This window comes from Cebidichthys violaceus, unplaced genomic scaffold (genome assembly GCF_023349555.1).
Source record: "Cebidichthys violaceus isolate CVI_PGR_0920_01 unplaced genomic scaffold, fCebVio1.0.p SCAF_11, whole genome shotgun sequence".
NCBI lineage: Eukaryota > Metazoa > Chordata > Actinopteri > Perciformes > Stichaeidae > Cebidichthys > Cebidichthys violaceus.
In genome coordinates this window covers 7,831,722-7,846,679 of record NW_027176274.1, presented here as the reverse complement: position 1 = coordinate 7,846,679, position 14,958 = coordinate 7,831,722, and positions in this window count along the sequence as shown.

The window sequence follows — 14,958 nt, the reverse complement described above, 5'->3', positions numbered from 1 at the left end:
ACTTATTGTTTAAACAAATGGAAGCATGCCAATACATACGACTGCAGCTGCAGGCATGTTTCTTGGCACATAGCTATACCACAGACCTTGACTGCAAGGACAACTAGGAGGAGATAGACAAGGAAACTGCAAATACAAATCTGCTTGCCAAGTTAGAATTTTTTTTTACCAAATGCAAATTGTGAAGGATTATGTTTAACCCCTGATGCCATGCATACTGTACAAAACATAGCATAGTGTGTGGAAACAAGGTTGTTGAAACCAAAGAGGGACGGTTTTACGACGAGTTTTCCACATGTATCATTCAAATTGTACAAAAAGCACTACCTGAATGAAAGACCACTTGAAGGACTTTTATTTTTACTTGTGGATTATGAAATGACACATAGGTCTGAAAGAGAAGAAGCTGTTAAAAACCAGACTTACAAAAAGTACTAGCTTATCATCTTGAGCCTTTCACAACCCAGTGTGCAGGCTAGAAATCTGAAGGTCCTGTAAAATGTGCACGCTGTGCTGAGGTGGTGGTAATAATAGGAATTTTCAAGAAAGTTTGTCCAGTGAACGATAATAGGTACTGTGGAAGATAATAGGGATTTTCTTCCTTACATGCTGATACAATAGTCCTTATTAGATCTTTTTTTTTGCTTTCAGGGGTCGGTGCCAGTGGTTTTTCTAATTGACCCTTCCACTCTGCCTAGCTCTGCCATCAATAACTTCTCCCCATCGGTCCCTCCATCATCCTCATCTACTCATCGGCCCCCTTTAGCTGTCAGGCTGAGATAAGAGTTGACTCTCACCCCTCTCTCCTCAAGATTGACAGGCTGACACACCATCTCTAAGGTCAGCCAGGCTAATTGGTTTTTGCAAGTCTTAGATGGACCATTAGGCCTGACAACTACTGAACTAAAAACATTGCTCTCTCGCTTTCTCTCTCTCTCTCTCTCTCTCTCTCTCTCTCTCTTCTCTCTCTCTCTCTCTCTCGCTCTCTCTCTCTCTCTCTCTCTCTCTCTCTCTCTCTCTCTCTCTCCCTCTCTCTCCCTCTCCCTCTCTCTCCCTCTCTCCCTCCCTCTCCCTCTCTCTCTCTCTCTCTCTCTCTCTCGCTCTCTCTCTCTCTCTCTCTCTCTCTCTCTCTCTCTCTCTCCCTCTCTCTCCCTCTCCCTCTCTCTCCCTCTCTCCCTCCCTCTCCCTCTCTCTCTCTCTCTCTCTCTCTCTCTCTCTTTCTCAGTATTGTTCTGTCATTTAAAAAATAAAAAAACTGGCTGAGTAAAACATACTATATAGCCTACCTAGACTTATATGGAGTTATATCCAGGTAACATCTATGTTGCCATACCAAAGCTATTGCTGTGCAGTGTTACCTTTCTTTGATTTACTGTGATAGAGTGCTGTGATGTCCGTAGTTTTAGCCATCATCCAAGTACTGACATCTGGGAGCAACATGGCTAAAAAAGATGTACAAACAACTCTCAGGTAAGTAAAATATTGAAGAAAAAATGAGGTGAATGGTTAAAGTTAATACCTAAATTGATCCATCAGAGTTTACATATTAACAGTAGTTTGGTATGAGCACTCTTCTTCTGGGTATTTATGGATTATTACTCAGATACTGAATATGCTCATTCTTGATCTGTCTGATCATCTGACCCCTTTTTTCTGCCCTGTTGAACATTTTTGTAATTATGTTGACATTTTCCTAGATCTCAGCGATTACTTTGGCGTGTACAATGTTATCAAAATCGACATACACAATAGCCTACAAACTACAAAAAGAAGTTGTAATAACCATTGAATTTTCAGTGCGTTTTAGGCTGAGGAGCAGGAGTTGCCATTAGTGAGACACTCTCGTACAAAATATAAAGGCCACTGCTCAGGCATTCCCTCTGGTAAACTCCGCTATCCCGGTGAGGGTTATTATCTTTGACAGGCTGCCACTGACCAATGGTGCCCTATCATCGGCTGTTTGAGTAGTGCCTGGTGGCCATGAAGACACACCTCTCTCTGTGTGGTGTAGGCTTAAGCGTGAACAAAACTTCAACCTAATCTGTTGCCTTACACAGCAGACAAATTGAGCAGGACAGATACTGTTGCTGCCTTCATGTTCAGCTTGTACAACAGTGAGCCAGCTAATTGATTAAACTGAAATGTCAACAATGTATCCTGGGTGTAACAGTTAGATTCTGCATATCCTCAGATCTTAGTCAATAATGTGGCATCCCCTATTTCTGAAGTTAAAAGTTGTACGGGGGTATGGCCACTGATGGAGTGCCTGTGTATGTCCAACTCATTCTGAGTAACACATCTATTTATTTATATAGCAAAATTCATACATGTCGGCAATTCAAAGTTATTTATAAGTGAGCAGATACAAAAATCATCAAAGAATACAATAAAACAACAAAAAAGGAAAAATGTTTTAGATTAGATAAAAGTATCAGTAAGCAAAAAGCATTTAAGACCAGTTGTTATTTATTCTAGATTTAAAGGTGGCTATGGTTTGTGCTCCTTTTATAATCAGGAAGTTGGTTCCAGAGCTGAGCAGCATAGCAGCTAAATGCTGCTTTACCATGTTTAGTTCCGGCATCAAGTATTACCAATAGATTTCTCTACAGTGATCTGAGAGGTCTTCCAGGTCCTGCTCCATTAATGATTTATAAACAGGCAGCAGTGCTTTCCAAGTCAATTCTGTGACCCACCAGAAGCCAGTGTAGCTACTTAATGTGGTTGGTTCTTTTAGTTTTCGTAAGATCTCTCGAGGCTGCAAGTTGCATGAAGGCCTGTGAAAAGATCATTTGAAGTTAAGAAAGAGGTTAGTTAATTAAAAATTACTTTTTCAATTTTATTATCTTTCTATATATTATTTTGACAACAAATGGTGGATTGGATATAGGCCAATAGTTGTTCATTATAAAAGCATCAACATTATTCTTTTTGAGTTGACTTTATAACAGCTGTTTTCAGGGATTTGGGAAATGTGCCAGAAAGCAGCAATATGTTTACAATTTTAAGTATGTCTGCTGCCAGAAGATGAAAAATAGATTTGAAAAAGTTGGTTGTAATTTAGTTGATATTTAAGCAGAACGTGGAATAGATTAAGACATTAGTTTGAGATTCCCCTTCCTTTGTGCCAGCCTCCCAATGATGAGTTGTTAGAAATATAGCCTATACAGGATATAGAGATATTGTCTAATTTCATAAACTTTACCACTGGAAAATATGCAGAAAAAAGAGAAAAAAGTTGCATATTTCAGTGTAATAAGTGTTAAGCACCATTTTCTTTGAGTCCTCCTACACTCTCTTTTCAGGACTTTAATAGTTGGATTTTCTTTCAATGGTACTTTCTGTTGGTTGGTGACTGTCTTTACTTTTATTGGAGCAATATCATCCATAATATTTAATGAATTTGAATAAAAATGATTCATCAAATCATCTACAGAGTCTGACAGTTGGCTTGAGGTCCTTGAAAGTGCTTTCTCAAAGAGAGCACCCATTTGTTCATTTTTTACTCTCCTTTTTACTGTTATGGATCTTTTCTGAGTATGTGGAAGCGCAGACACATCAAAGAACTCATAGTATTGTCAGACAAGGCCAAGTCCTTGACGGTTGTAGACATGTTGAGACCCTTAGTGATAAAGAGGTCCAGGATATGACCAAGAATATGGATTGGTCCCTGTACATGCTGTGATGGGCAAAAGGTATCAAGTAGTGCATTCAAGGAGGAGCGTTTACTTGATGCAACCATGTTTCAGTTAAATAAAAAAAAATCTAGTTTTTGTGTGCAAGACTAATCCAAGACTAATAATACTACACTCCATCACCCACCTGCGCTTCCCCCCTAGCCATCCACCTTAGCCCGTCAGAGAGCAACAGCCTGTAATTGGGTGTGGAGCCTGAGAGGCCATGTAGTGGACGGCTCAGCGGAGACTGCAAGAGTCAATTACCAGAGCTGACAGTGCCGTGGAGAGAAAGGTACACCAGACACACTGTAGTGATCTCTCTGAGCAGGATAAAGGAGACAGGGGGTGTGTGCTAATGTGAGACCAACATGCTACATTTATCACCTCACAGTAACAGAGACAGCTGTGGCATATTTCTTACTCATGCTCGGGGGTTAGACACAAGGCACAAAAAAAAAAGAAAAGCCAGTAAAATATGGCCATTTCTGTCAGTGAATCCAATTAGTCCTTACTGTTGACTAACACACTGATGTCAAATTGTTCATTCTGGCTTTGCAAATGTTTTTCGTTGTGTTTCACAGGAGACAACAGCTAAATATTTCATAGAGTTTAAAGCCATGTCTTAGTCCTTGTGCTCACTTGGCTTCACAATGAATTAGGGTGTTGATGATTTAACAGTGGAAATCTTTTAATCAAAGATGATCCCAGGAGCCCCTGGTTCCTTACGCTCCCATCAAGTCTGACAGAATTTGATTAATTCGTTCTTCATTCTCCATGTTCTCAAAGAGGAACGTGAATGTCAAACTTGGCATTTGCTGGTCACTCTGACATCTTCTTCTCCCTCTTGAATTTACTTCCTTTCAGGGTCTGTCTTGCAATCTATCTGCAAGCAATCATCTGAGTATCTTAAAATCATTTATTTTTTCACTTATTGTTATTCTCATGTGGTCAATATGCTTGAATATATTTGTGTACAGTATGTGCATCATACATTGATTTACTGTGAAGACAATATAGAACAATTCATGAGCCTTTATCAAACAATGCAGATCTTGCAATTCCAGCAAATGTTCAATGGAGATCCAAGCATTTATCTAGATCCTAAATATAAAAATGTCACTTTGTGCGTTGACATGTTATGTTGCATCATGCAACGCATGGCCCCCATCAGATACGCAGATTTGACACATCTTCAAATATGACAATAGATTAACAAATTGCACGCATTTTCTCGCTTAGCTGCAGCGCTAGAGGAAATGTATATCTTGGCATTCGTAACAATGTTTGATTAGAAGACTTGGGCAGGAAACAACACTGAGGTCCTCACAAACAATGACTAAGTGATCAGACCCCCTCAACATCTACAGTACCCTAATGATATTTCACAATATGCTGACACTGATACTGCACAGGTCATGCTTGTAAATAAAGCTATTTTTATTCTATAGCTAAAATGTCTTTCAGAACAGAACAAGTTGGATCAGATTAGCATGCTGCAGTGCAAGAATTATCTCACCAGGATTAAGATTAGTGTAATGTAATGAAAAGATTACCTAAGAACCTGGATTTTTGAAACCATTAATGAGATTATCCTGTTAAAAATCATTATTTCTTTACTAATCCGTCAGAGCCCAGCAGCCAGGTGCAGCACAGCACAGAATATCCATCTTGTAAAGCTGCACACAGCAAAATGTATCATCATTATATCGATATCCTTTGGTGTTAAGCCCTTAACAGACTGTGTGGCATTACATGTTACCATTTATATATTTAGCTGTTTCATTACCTGTTAAATGACAGTTTCAGTGGAATGATTTGCTTTGACAGTTGTTTATAGGATAATATAATATATAATATAATATACAAGTGTCAGAGGTCAATTGTTAAACAGCCTGGCTAGAATTGTGAATTTCCTTTTTATTTATTTAGTTGAAATTGTGTAGTGGTATTTTCTTTGCACACGGTTACCACTTTCCCCTTTTCATTAGAACTACAGCTGAGGGATAATATACATTTTGAAAAACAATATGAATATACTTCTGTTGCTCTCTCCGAAACACTACCCCCCACAACCCTACATACACACACACACACACACACACACACTCTCTCTCTCTCTCTCTCTCTCTCTCTCTCTCTCTCTCTATAGTGCCTGCAGACCTGTTGTACTGTTTCTGCAAGATTTTAAGATAGATTTGTTATTCTGCAAACCCATTGTGGGTATGCAGGGGGAGACAAGAGAACGTCAGAAGGTACTGTATGGGAAATGGTGGTCCACAGATTGTAAACACCCCCGCCTGGCAAAGTTTCCAGCATGGTTTGTGTGGTTATTGAATGCGTTAGTGTAAGTGTGATATCTCTAAACACAGACATGTACACGCTATCGACTTATCAAAACCTGAGCCTAACCACTCTTATTTGTGACGCCTACTCAGAGCAAAGTTGAGACTGTGTAGAACAAGACACATGACACCTCGGAGAAGATTATTTCAAGTTATTTCCCACTAGTTTTATAAAAGAATGGGTAGGATGAATGTAACAATTTTTGATTCATTAGCTCCTACGATATTACTTCAAGAAGGTTCAATTAGGACAGAACAGATAAACTCACATATATTTTCTTTAGAGAGTAGTTTTCAGAGTTTTATGCGAAACCGTAGATAATATGTATTACTTTTTTATTCACCTTACTAATTGCCGCTATGTGTATGATGTTTGAAACAACTTTCAACTGTCTGCATCATCTTCTGCCATATTGAGATCAGAAATCCTCTCTTTATACATAGCAATATGCAATATCTCCTCAGTGACTTCTGTTGATGCTTTTTAAAAGTCAGTTACTGATGATTGCGTATTAGTTGAGAGCCCAAATAAACGTATTTAGATATTTTGTTGAACTTGAATACACTATGCTGAACATATGACCTACTAAGTATCTGCATTTTAAAATTGTCACTTTGAGCTAACGTTAGCCTTTAGCTCAAAGCACCTGGGCATCTAAATATAGCCTCACAGATCCGTTAGCATGGCTATGGACTTTTAAGCTGCCCACGGATGATACCACATTTCCTCTTCGCTCACTGCGAGGTAAAGTGCATAGCGTAGTGCAGACACTTCCAGAGGCAAAACATAGAGCAGCTACATGTCATCCATAAATGCACAAGGATATGAATGAATAACATGCCTACTCACAAGCCTGCAGCCCCATCTGACTGCTGACATGTCGCCATGCATTACTTCTACTGTTGAGATTGTATGTTTTTAATGTTGTTTCATAGAATTTGGGGAATTCTGAAGCACAAATGATGAGTCTTTCTTCAATCAATCTCTTCCTCACCTGCTTGCATGTGTTGCGTTTGTCATATCCAGCCGTTAGTTGTGCTTTTACCGGTCAAGAGTACCGCTTTTCATAACCTCTGTGAAGACATTGGGAAATAATAATAGATTGAATAATAAGTTTGGAAACTGTCAAGGAATTATTTGTTAACCATGGTTCATAAACATAGTTGAGCTCCTAATTGGAGGTAAATCAAGTGCTGGCTTGTCAATTCCTCCAAGAAAATGTGTTGCGTGCCAGCCACCACTTTTAGATCAATTTCATGTTTCATGGTGTAAGGATCACAACTGAGCATGATGTATCCCCTTTACTGTATTCTAAAGGCCCAATCTTTGTTTATTTTAACCTCTTTTTATGCAATAAGCACGTAAATAAGCATTTTTGTTTTTCCCTACATGTAACTGATTATAAATAGTATTACTTTATTTTCTATCTAAAGAATCTGGCAGATGCACTGTCCATAATATTCCATACAACTTTTACGTTTCAGTAGTATGTTATCCCCTTGGTAATTCCCTCATTAAAGAATTCATTGATCTCATTTAGCCCCACTACAAACCACGGAGCACTCTGAGGTCGTTTTGCCACATATGAAGTGTGACCAATCAGATTCACAATGCTAGTGTAATGACATCGCTCATCCCTTGCCCTTGAGCGACTGCAGCTGACTTGTGCGTGCAAAATGAGATTTTCCTCAAACCTTTCGAAATACATTTCCCCTTCACTGTGACCCAAATCTGATAACATTGTTGAAGCAGAATTGTGACAAACACTGGAACAAAGTAAATATGTATTTTCATCGACATGTTGGATATCTGTTGTTTATCCGTCTATAATGGAGTAAAGGTCCGTTGTGCAATTCAAATACAATCTTTTAAAGCATTTTTTTGGTATAACACAAAATTGTAAATTTACAAGCTGTAGCACTTAATTGGTCACAAGCCAAAGTCTTCTCCCATTATTGTGACAGAGTTTGCAGCACTCTGTCTTAAACTACTGCAGAACTCTGACACAGTGGAAGGTTATAGTGCTGCTAGAGGGCCATTACAGCCCATGCTCTGTGAGGTGGAAAAGCAGTGATCAACAGAAATGAAATGACTATACTGTCATCTGAGAGTGCAGATCAATCCAGGACAAAGTACTACGCACTGCTAGAGCTGCCTGACAGAAAGGTGATGGGATACTCTGCAATGGCTGGACTCCAAGGCCCCGGCAACAAACAAAGAAACTACTTTGAAAGTTGCATTGACAAGGTGTGGTCATTAAAAAAAACCTTGGCCACAATGAAGTGTTTGCCTTGGTAATTCAGTTTGTTTAACATCTAAGCCTCTCGCTGGATCTGCTGAGCCCTTGTAGGGCACTGAAGTCATGATTATAAATCCCAGGTAAACATTGAGCTTCAAAATGCCATAACAAATCCCGGGAATTATTAGGGCGGTACTACGAGGCCATGTGTGATTGGAGTCTGATGTAGTACAGAGTCAGGTGATATGTCATGCCTTGAAAACCCCTTTGTCTAATCTGTAAAGCCTTTTTCCACAAGGTCAAGGATGACTGACTGAATGTCTGTGCATGAGTGAGTGCATGGAAGGACCCCTTGTACAAAACTGACGCCCACACACCAAACACAAGTTCACACATTTTGGTGCACACACATGCACAACACAAAACTGTATAAATAAAGGGGGCAAGAGTGGTGCGGGGTATGCTCTGCAGGCAGATGTGCTCTCTGAAGTCTCTGTATTGCCTTGATTGCTGTTCTGCAATTTCACAGCTCAGGGTGTACAGACACGGTGAGAATAAATTAAACAGTCTATTGACCTTACTTTGTCTGCATCCAACTTTAGAATGAATTGCACTCAATGAAAAATAAATCAGAGCGCACAAAATAAACGTCAAAAAAGGACCCGATTTGTATTGCAGGCTGTGGACAGGTGCAGTACAAAGTGTATAAATAATTTTAGAACTGTCCTTCTTCCCCCTCTTATTAGGTCACAGGCTCATGTTTTGTCTAATGGTTCAAAAATGGTGTGCATATATTACATTACATTTTTAATTCAACATATTTTTGCATAAAGTTGCATGAAAATAATAAAGGTTATTTATGCAGAGCAAAAGACAGTGTAGCAAGTTACTTGCTAAGTTTTGGGACATCCCCACCACCTTTCATACACTCTCAATGAGGGCCTATTTATCAACTCAATGTATGTGTTCTACCACATACACAAATGGACAGTATTAGAAATAGCTATCCTGCGTGTCTGTGAACAGTAAAATACTTTTATATATTTTATTCATATCAATCAAATTGACAATTGGGGTTGCTTCCATTGGCATCGTGCGTGCAGGGGGGAAATGAATGCATTCATAGAGAGATTGAAAAACCTGATCTGGGTATCGGATTCCAGTTGAAACAGATGCAATAAAAACATATATCACAATCAGCGTCTTGTATACAGTGTGTCGTGTGTAGCTAACAGATTTAGCTGAGTTGTTATTGTACTGCAGCGGTCTGTTGAGCACTCTACTGTATATCGACCTCCTATTTTCAGTTAATAGATTCAGTAAAAACCCTGCCGGGGCTTTGGGAGGTGTTTGTGTTATATGGGGTTGAGTGGCTGTCGGTGACTGGGAACAGTTAGTCAGTCACCCATGCAGGTGTTACTTGCAGAGAACCCAGTGATTGGCTGTGGCTAACAGCAACGTCTCCTTGCCCTGCATGCCCTGATCCTTATGTCCAAGCATTTATCATTATGGAGTATATATACGCACAACATACATTGAGTGTACATTGAGCGTTTGCCATCACTGCTAGCATGAGAAATGCACCAGCTGTTGTTTCTGCTGTTGCAAATATGCTGCATAGTTTGTTGTTTGCTTCTACAATGTAAATACACAGTTAACAGCGCATAGTGTTTATCTGTACTGTGACACTCTGCACAGAGATAGGTATCAAAAGAGTCGATGGCGGAGATAAAAACACCCTGTTGCCAAGATCCTGCTTTTGCTCAAACTAAAGTCTATTTCAAAAATGGAGGGAGCACTCAGAGGTAACATTAAAGGACAGCTTATGATATAGTAAAGGTGCTACAGTATCACATGGATTGCAGATGGTAGACAGCAAACTGGATACATTTTAGAGGACGAGAGCAGGACAGTAAAATTAGCTGAGGCTGGAAGATAAGAACGTCCAAAGTTAAAATAGCCTTTTTGCCGTCCTCTGCAACATAATGTACAACCATAAGTTATGTAGCTCCCTGGGGGCGATCAGAACAGTGAGGAGCTAATCATTTTGGTGCAACAACACCCGGTATTTTATGATCAGACACTGAAATCCTATCGAGATATTACAAGAAGCGGCATGCATTACTAGAATAATTGTATCAAATAATGACACAAAATATATTTTTATTTGTAGCCATGCTAGTGGCATGGCTCTAGGAATGGCAATGTCAGTCAGACACTTTGGTATAACATCTCAAGAACTATGGGTTGCTTTAGAAGAGGTATTTAAGATGCCAGAGAATGAATTCCAAAGACTTTGGTGATCTCCTGACTTTTCCTCTAGCGCCATTTTTCTTGTTTCTGCACTGTACTTTGGCTCTGAGTTATGCTCTGCTTCATGCTCTTAGATGCTTGTTTGGAAAAGGAAATGTACTTATGACTTCTGGTGACTAGTAGTTCTTTTGATTACCAATGTTGAATGCACTTATTGTAAGTCGCTTTGGATAAAAGCGTCTGCTAAATGACTGTAATGTAATGTAAATGTAATGTATTAAAGTATCCATTCCTGCACCACTGCAGCACAGACTGCCTCAGGTGAGTAGTGGGAGGTGGCCTCGTAAAGGAGGTATTAGTTAAGGCTAGCATGGCTGACATATAAAGTTTCATTTATGTATGAAATGACAAAAAGCTAGACAAGGAGCAAGTAGTGCTGACTGCTAAATAACCACCATTAATGTGTGCATTGTGCATTACGTTAACTGCAACATGGGTTGCTTACCTGTCAAAATGTTATGCCTACTCCGCATCAATACAATTTACATTTTTAATGTGCCTAAAGCTCTCTTCTCCTTTGAAATGCGGCACCAATATTCCTGCAAAACTATGTACACAGCAGGCAGTTCACGGGGCCTGGGTGGTTAGAGCAATCACAACAAAAACAGATCTGGACTGGCGTTGCCTGTTTAGAAAGTCTCAGCAGTCATTGAGTAAACAGAGGGTTGCCCGCCTTCATCAGCAACTATATCACTGTTTGGATTGGTAAATACCGGAATAACATATTGTGTGTAGGCGGCTTAAATAGCCACCTACACTCCGCCTGTACACAGATAAAAAACAAGCACAAACACGCCCCTTTCCACGATTACCACTCCCACGCCCACACAAGCATGTCCTTTTAAGATAAGATCAATGTTGATTCCTTTTTAATGATTTGATTTGTAGCACATACACACAAATATGCTGGGTGCTTTCCCATTTAAAACGATAATCTGTTTGGGATACGAGGCTTTGAACTAAGGTCAGTATTATGTTCCTTAAACAAGCTTCCGATGTTGGCACATTATCCTCTCCATCAGGGCCTTGACAGGACGCATAAAGTGAACATTAGCTGTTAGTGTTTAAATCCTGCTCCACTAGTACTGCAGATCTAACTCTTTAAATAGCTGCTTTCAGCAGTCTATATTCCACAATCAACAAAGAAGGCGTAATGTGCTTGCACTTCTGCTTCAATGCTTTATACTGTATTGCAAGTTCTTTAGTGTACATATGAGCTGTTAATACAGCAGTCCTGTACAATTAAATGGCCTTTTGTGTAGAATATTTGATGGACCACTAGTGCCCTCTGTCAGCCTCAACCAGGATATTACACATTCAATGTTTTCCTTCTGTAGGTTCATTTTACTTTTTTGTGTTTTATTCTTTATGGGAGTTGCATATTATTTTAAATTTGACTGCAGCATTGCTGAGTTTCATCATATGAGTGAAACTTTTCTTTTTTTTCTTTTTGTTCTGCTTTGACTGTTATTTTTCTCTGGCTGTACATTTGTTTAATATATGTCTTACCTTAAATCAATATTATAATGATATATGGTACTGTATGTTATTGACTAATGCAGTAAAATGACCAACAATTGTCCTGGTTTGATGATTAATGTTAAATTATTTGAATGTACAATACAAACAAAGCATTCCACAACCCTAATTAGTACATAGTGTTGAATGTATGCTGTGTGTGAAACTACATTGTCAATTAAAGTCATTATGTCTCTCAGTATACTGTTCTACTGTTAGCCTTTGGTTGGCATCACTGACACCACACTTAACCGAATCCCTCTGATCTGTTAATATATGTATGATTCTCTTTTTCAATCTAGAATTTGGACAAATTCAGCCCTTTTTCCAAATGTCATGCCATGTTGCAGGACTATGCCAATTACAATAACATAAATATTTCTAGTAGCAGACTTTGCAGTTATAAGTATGAGGATATGACAATTAACCATGAGTCATGCAGCAACCAAACCCGTGGGTGTAAAGGCAGTGGGCTCAATTTGAGGTGAAAGGATCCTGAGGCAGCTATTAAGTGTTTCTTTGTGTGTGTGAAACTGAAAATGTATTGTGGGAAAAGAACATTGCTTTAGACATTGTAATATATTTATCTACTCTAGACCACATTTTCCAGTCTGTTTATGTACCCTCATGCAATTTGCATCTTTGAACTCCTGAATGAAATAAAAAAAAGTCTACATGGAGCTAACTCCACGCTGCAAATAAAATGAGTTTAAAGCTACTAAATTCCAAATTCAGATCATTAATTTAGCAGCAAACAATTATTTGTTACACGATTTGTGAGAAAAGAGAGTAATGGTGTCCTTAGCAGAGAATAAAGTCACAGTCCCACTGTGTGTTGTAATCCCAGTGTGTGTGTGCAAATAACCATCTGCACAGCAACCTTGCAGAAGAATAGCGCTTACCACACAGATAGCTGCTAGCCGCCAGCGCAGCTGTTGCCATGTTGAGAGCCGTGTGGAGCCCATCCCTCAATCATAGATATGCTCTGAATTTGGAAACATTTTAACATTGATCTCATGTTGTGTGGATGGAATGAAAGGCAGAGGATTCCATTGGAATGCATTAGTGCCAGGACTCTGTTATTGTGCATTCTGGAATGACTTACACTCACAGCTAAATGGAATAGAGCCATGTCATTAGCTTAGCCTTTGCTTTCTCTGCTGTCACATTCGTTTATGCACTATTCTTAAATACTAGGAAGTCCAATGGGGTTTCAAGGGGGTGTTTTCATCTTGATCACACTAAAGGACCATTCTGTTCTGTCACTTGTGAATGTCATCCGAAAAGTTCACCTGTTTTACTACATGATGGCAGATATTTCTGAATTTAGATTTTCAAGTTAGTCTATTAAAGGTTCCTATAAAATGAAAGGAATGATCTCAATAGATATGTTGCATGGATGTTGACTATTTATTATTTACAAACTCATTTTGAACTCAAAGAAAAGTTAGAGAAAATTAAAAATATGTAAAAGCTGTTCAGTGTTACTATCCGATGTGTGTGTCTGTTGATATTAGAAAGAAAGAGAGGGAGCTCTTTCAAATGTTTTAACAGTCTCATGTTGTTTATGGAAGTATTTTTTGAATGTTTAATATGTTAGTATCACTCCTCAGATCAATATCATGACATATTAGGTTTACTTAATGTGTTCATAGTTGTGTAACCTAGTCCACTTTATGCTGTACATTACATTACAGTCATTTAGCAGACGTTTTTCTCCAAAGTTGAACTTACTGAACTTACAATTCAGTATCTATCTATACACCGTAGGCACAGCTACGGGAACAATTTTAAGTGTCTTGCTCAAGGACACATTGACGTGAGACTAGTGGAGCAGGAGCCGGGGATCAAACTACCAACTCTCTGATTGAAAGGCGGCCCTGCTCTCCACTTAGCCACGGTTAGCCCTGTGCTGTACTTCTACCAAATAGGTTTAAAGCATTCAGGACAAAAACACTGGGGGGATCACTCAGCCATGATGGCAGATGAGCAATGCCATTTGGTTGAGGTTACAATGGAGCTAATCTGGTGTCAGGAGTTTCTTACATTATTGCAAACTTTCCATCATAATCATAAGAGATGATAGACTACATCAGAAAATGATATACTGTAAATATTATGACATAAGATGAGATACCATCTTAAGATCACATTACATCTAATCTAAATCACCTAAAAGGTAAGCAGACTATTAGAAGACATCAGCAGCACTTTTCTTCAACTTTGCAAAATAAACCTGCATACTTGGCTTTACCCATAGTCAACTGATGCTGTCCCTTTTGTTACCATAGGAGGGAGCTGCAGTAGAACACAGGTAATCTGTAGCAACGTTAGAGATGTGCAGCACTACTGTGGTTGACAACATATAACATTGGAAAAATAAACAAGAAAACATGAAGATGAACATGGAGATTGAAACAATAATGGGAGGATTTTTACTGTTCAGGTGAAAGAAGAAATCCTGTAGAAATGCAATGCTGACTGAATTCATTTACTCCTGTCTTTGCCAGCAGGCCTACTGTAAACTACTGCTACAATCTTCTTTCTGCAGGTTTACTGCTACCACTATTGTCAAATACTGGCTCTGCTAAGGACAGGTGACAGCTACTCAATCCACTAAAAGAAATTGTTAATATTTGAGTAGAGATCATCACAAAAGGACTGAGTTTGAATGACTTTGACCGTTGTTGACATCCTTGATGCTCTATAGACGGATAATTTAATCAGCAAGGTCACAACAGGAAAACTGCAAGATAAAATTGCAGTAGGAGGACATTATAGTCTTTAATTTATTAATTTCTAATTCTATTCATTTAATATGTATTACCTTTTTTCCCCGCGTTAGCACATTTTGCACGCAGGGCTCTTGGG